Below are 6,000 nucleotides of genomic sequence, written 5' to 3' on the forward strand. Positions count from 1 at the left end.
TCTTATTGTTATCAATTTTGAAAACAGACTGTCTGCTTAATGTTTTTTAAAACCTTTTTTAAGGATGCTTTGATGGATAAAAAGTTCAAAAGAACAGAATTGATTTGAAATATTTTTTTTGTAACAGTGTAAAAGTCTTTACTACACTTTTGATCAGATTAGATTAGATTCAACTTTATTGTCACTGCACATGTAAGGTACAAGGCAATGAAATGCAGTTAGCATCTAACAAGAAGTGCAATAAGCAGTAAGTACAGAATATACAATGTTTAAAATATGTACTATGTAAGTATTTGGACATCATTTACAGATTTTAAATACTATCAGCATGATACTATACAGATAGGTGTACTATGAACATACTATAAAGATGGATTATGTATAAGTGTATGTACACTATAGGCAGAAAATATTAACATTTACACTAGTGCAATGTGCAGTAAAGTGCATAGAAAATATTTCAGTGTGAAAATGGATTATTCTGTGTTTCTGGATGAACAGACACTAGTGCAAGGAATAACAAGTTAATTGTGTTTTGCTTGTTGTAAATAATAAATAAATCAGTCATATGTAGCGATGAAGAGGAGTAAGGAGTGTGTATGTTGGGGGGGGGGGGGGGGTGTCAGAGGGCAGAGTTCAGCAAGGAGACAGCTGTAGGGAAAAGCTGTTCCTGGATCTGCTGGTCCTTGTCTGGAGGCTGCGAGCTCGATGTAGACCGCGTTTCCTCTGGATGTCCACAATATCAGGAAGTGCTGTCCCTGTGATGTGTTGGGCAGTTTTCACCACCCTCTTCAGTGCCTTGTGGTCAACCACTGAGCAGTTCCCATAACAGACTGTGATACAACTGGTCAGGATGCTATTGATCGCAAACCTGCAAAAGTTCACCACTATGGCTGAAGACAGCTGGTTCTTCTTCAGTGTCCTGAAGAAGAAGAGGCGCTGGTGAGCCTTCTAGACCTTATCACTAAATTAAGGCATCCTTTAAAATAATTAATAATAATACAAAATCTTACTGACCCCAAACTTTGTAACAGTAGTATATGTATTTTTATTTATATTCGCTACGTCTCACACTTATCACTTTATTTTTCATACTGTAATTGTGACACAATATGACTTTTTCTTATTTAAAATTTGATCTCACAGTTACCATTTTAATTATTTACAATTCCCGGTAGCAATGATCGTAAAATAAATAAATGCTTTTCATGAGCATAAAAAAGGGACAAACTTTAACTGCATCACATTGCACTTATATTATGATATTATGTTGTTTTCCTCCTGGTGTTTACACTAATGTTACAAACTAAGGTCTATAAAAACGTAATTCCGTCAGGAAATATATTCTAACAGGCTTACAGGCTTGATCATCAGGTGTTTGTAGCACTGTACTATCTGATTAAGGACTGGATGCCAAACTCCAGTGAAAAATGCAATCCAGACGAACTCTAGATTGAAGTTCTAACAGGCCTCTGAATGAGGCGATGGCTACTCTCCAGAGTGCTCTCCCACTGCAGATGCTTTCTTCCTCTGGCTCATTGCCCATTACTAGCTGTGCTCATCACACAGGGAAATAAATAGGCCAGCATTTAAGAGGGCATGGTGCTAATAGGCTTATACAGTGATGCCTGTCTCCATAACTGAGAATGCTCCTGAAATATTAAAGTTAATAAACAAATACCCTCTTATGATGGCTAAAGAGAGAGAGAGGGGGAGAAGGAGATCTGGCCAAAGGGTGAGCCTCTATTCAGACACTTTTCCAACTAACTTCACCCTGGTGAATGGAACTGAAATATAGAGTGAAATACAGCTTTCTATCATTTTCTTTATAGGACAGTGCAGTGAGGCAAAATAGTGGAGGAAGTCAGGAGAATGAGATTGGGAAACCAGCGTTTATGTCACAAACACATGTGCCACAGCTCTGAAAACCAGATGTAGCTTTGTTAAAATGGAATGTACACAGTTTAGATGTCCATGTTTCATCAAAGTTATCATCTTTAAAAAAAAGAATTTTTGTGTAGCATTTAAATGTATTTACATCCATGCAGAATGTGGCTTGATAAAGAATGTTTAGGGCAACATTTAGATGAAATGCAGAGAGTGCAGATTATTATAAATATCTCTACATGATGTATATATACTTTCTGTTCTGTAAAAAACAGCAGAGATACGTAAGATTAATGTTGCACTTATAGATTGTTGTCAATCAGATTTAAAGTAAAGGTTCTCAGCCAGGGGAGCCTCAGGAAACATAAAAAAGGACAGTAATATTGTTTAAAAATGACTTCGAAAAAGTTATATTAAATTTCAAAATTGTATGATACATTAAAAATAGCTTTCAAAAAAATCTACAAATTAAGAACAAAAACTAATAAACTTTCTTTGTCCAAAATGACTGTTCTCGAACTAAGATTTGAAGACTCTTGGTCATCTTTTCAGCAGAAATACTACAGGGAGGATCATACCTTCAGTCTAATATTACCTTAGGCAATGGGAAACCTTGGAGTTCAAAAGTTGGAGAACAAGTGTTATAGAATAAGAATTTCCCCATTTCCAAACAACAAGCAAGTGCAAAATCACTGTTCATGGTAGTGAGGTCAACTAAAGTCTATTTGCTATTTTAAAACAAAAGAACAAGCTCTATAAGTCCCACTCAAATTTAATGCTTATGTCACCACAGGTGCTCAACAAGTGATTTCATAGGGTCTTCAAGGTCACTATGAATTTAGCATGAATCCTTTTGAGAAGTGTTTGCTTTTTTCACTTTTCTGTTGCATGCATACCTCCTTTTCCCAAGTAGGCTCCTAGCAATGCACTATAGTTAAAAGATTGCTTTACCACAGGAATACATATACGTCATGGCAAGATTAAAGTAGATGCAGGTTTATAATTAGCTCCGTCGCCCTCAGCAAGAGATCTCTTTGCCATCTTGATGGAATGTGGATGTCAGCAGGGTTGGCTCGGAAGAATTGAGCAACCTATCAGTTTAAAGAAGAGTAGATTATTCACTCACACACCACCATATCTATAGATGCAGAGAACTATTAAAAGAATATAAATGTGCATTTTTACTTGAGGTCAGATCCAAATTAAGAGCAAGATACAGCAAGACAACAGGTTGCCTTCGCAACTCAGAGCCTGACCAAAGCAAAGCGTCTACAGAGAGCGATATGAGACACACACTGTCTGCCGGAGCTCCCCGAAGCCCTCAGCTCCATCAGTCCTGCTTATATTCTCTCCCTTCCGACCAGTTTCCATCCGTGAGCATCTAACCTCTTTGCCGAGCGGCTCTTAATGAGCTGTAACATCCCTTCAGTCATCTCCCAATCATGCTGCAGCAGTGGCCCCATTAAACCTCCCAGATATCTCAGCCCCTCTGTTGATTCTAAATGAATTCATGCAATTACCAGAGTACCCCTTTGCGTCGACAAACAATTTTTGAAAGAGGGTTAGGGGAGGAGGAGAACTAGTTGTAGGACAGGGAGGAGGAAATGGAAAAAAAAAACACCCGCTCTGACATTTCAGGGAATTTCACAGGGGCGGCTAATCGAAAGTGATCAGCGGAAGAGTTTAATATTTAACTAGTCAGCGACGCAGCCCGAAGTTTCTAATGAAATTATAACTCATGCTTGAAAAGCAAAAGTGCATGTGTTGTGGGGGCCTAAATTATTCAGCCGCCCCATATCTCTGCATTTCTGTTCACCCACAGACAGACGTGGCACTCGCAGGCTTTTAAGAAAGGAGGCAGGCTGTGACGAACGGCATGATACGAAACAAGAAGATTACATCCGATCCCAAATTGAAGTGACTTGCTGACGGGAGTACATCCAGGAACTACTTAATTGTGTTAATTAATTGATGTCCTCAACTAAGGGACACACGCACTTGACAAAATCACTAAGGATGTAATACAATCTCACAAATCCATTGTGCCTTTTCAGTACACCTTTGACTTTTTAATGTTAAAAAAGTATTAAATTATCAGAAAAGTTCTTTAATTAGCTCTTTTTGAGAAAGAGAGATGAGGGGCCCACAATATCTCTGAAGGTCGGTAAAATATTTAGGGCGGCAGCATTCATATTAATGGTAACATTACACATACGTCTCGCAGAATTCAATTAGAATTCAACTCAACATTGATGTCAGGCCCTTGTCAGGCATATAAATGTGCCGTAGCTTCGGGTTATGGTGTCTATTTTCATACATTATTTTTCAGGTAGCTTAGCTTTCGGCCACTCATCCACCCTCGCGGCGTTATTCCAACAGAAAAAGAATTACATACTTGATGGGGACTAATTAGATCAGCCCTCACCTGTGAGTCCTCCAGGCTGTTGTATCCTGACTTCCCTAAGGTTAATGTGCACCAACTTTTTAAAGTAGCACTTGCTTTTTACACCTTTACTGCTCTTATGTCCTTTGAACCAGAAGATCACGGAGATCACAAATCAGTTTGAGAGAGCATTCAAGTGTCCAAACGTGATTTAAACCACTCAGAACAGATGTAGATCTAAAAGCCTCATAGCTTCGTGTTTGCCTTTACTTTACCGGGAACTGTGTTTTGACATGAAGTATCTCATCTCTCTTTTGGGAGTTGTTTGTTCAGTGTAGTGTACTTTTTTATTTATTTTTTCTAAAGAAAATAATGAGGTGAAATAATTAGAAATGAGACAATCATACATGTTTAAAGCAAGGTTTTGGGTACTGGATTAGCTTTGTGCATTTTTTTTTTTTTATCATATGCAGTGTGTGTGAAGTCTTCTTTGAGTTCCTCAGAATGATGAAAAACAGGTTCGGAACAACACTATTCTCAATAATATACACAATTTTAATTATTGGTGATCTATATATATATATATAAAAAAAACTAGCATTAAAATTGGATTTCCGCTCTGCGGTCACATTTACTTCAGCTGCACTCAGCTGTTAACTATGTAAAACATGACTTTGAACAGATTTGGTTTGAAAGGTTTTCTAATGATTTCTAAAGCTTTACCAGATGACTTCGGCATGCACTGCTGGATTCATTTCAGAGAGGACCCATAGTGTGATTCGCATTAATATACTTTAGCACTTTTCCTCTGAAATTAATTCTTTCTTTTAAATTAAATGATGAGAATTTAGTATTTTAGTGGAAAGTATTTAGCTTTGTTTGTGTCCTTCTGAGCCTCGTAAACCTAACAGTAAGTCATAAACGCAGGATTACAGAGAAGCCAGCAGACCCGGAGGCCACCCATCGATTTATGAGGGCACATTTGATACTAAGTTTCTAATTTTTACGATGCCGAGAAAAAAAAGAAAAAAAAAGAATACCTTTCAAGAAGCTTCTGTTTCATGCACGCTGATTAAACAATGTGTGAGACTTCAGTGTCATGGCAGCTATTATTAATTCATAGCAAACAGTGGAATTTGGTTGTGTTACTTTGAAAAATGTTCAAAACTGCTGGCCTGCAATAAAAAGCAGCTCGTGAAAAAAAAAATAAAAAAATCTAACTCATTAACATTTCATTGGCGAATTCTCTTTCATATGAAATATCCCCAATATACGGCTGTCACAATCAATCAGGTGTCCAGAAAAGAGAGTTTGACAAGAGAAAAAAGGGATGGGGAATATGTCAGCGGTGGCACTCGCTGTTTCTTCTCTCTGTCATGTTGCCAAAGCCCAATGTTAAGCAGACACCACAGCCAAAAGGAAAAGTGAAGCTTGAGATTCTGACAAAAAAGAAAAAAGGTTCATGCCATTCTCCCCATGACAGAAGTCTCCAGCTAAGGTTATGTTATCTTTACAGGCAAGAGAACAGTTCAAAAGCGAGGATTTCTCTCGCGTTGAGATCTTTAGAGATATGTTTGGCAAGGAAACCACTTGGCTCATAATTGTGTAATCGTACGCTTATTCCCCTGATCCCATCTGAATTCTCTTAGTTTCACCTTGAACTCAACTCTTGAAAGCACAAGTACAGAAGCAAGGGAGAGATGAGGAGGAAATGCGCGTGTGATGCTGGC

This window comes from Carassius gibelio, chromosome A1, assembly GCF_023724105.1.
Source record: "Carassius gibelio isolate Cgi1373 ecotype wild population from Czech Republic chromosome A1, carGib1.2-hapl.c, whole genome shotgun sequence".
NCBI lineage: Eukaryota > Metazoa > Chordata > Actinopteri > Cypriniformes > Cyprinidae > Carassius > Carassius gibelio.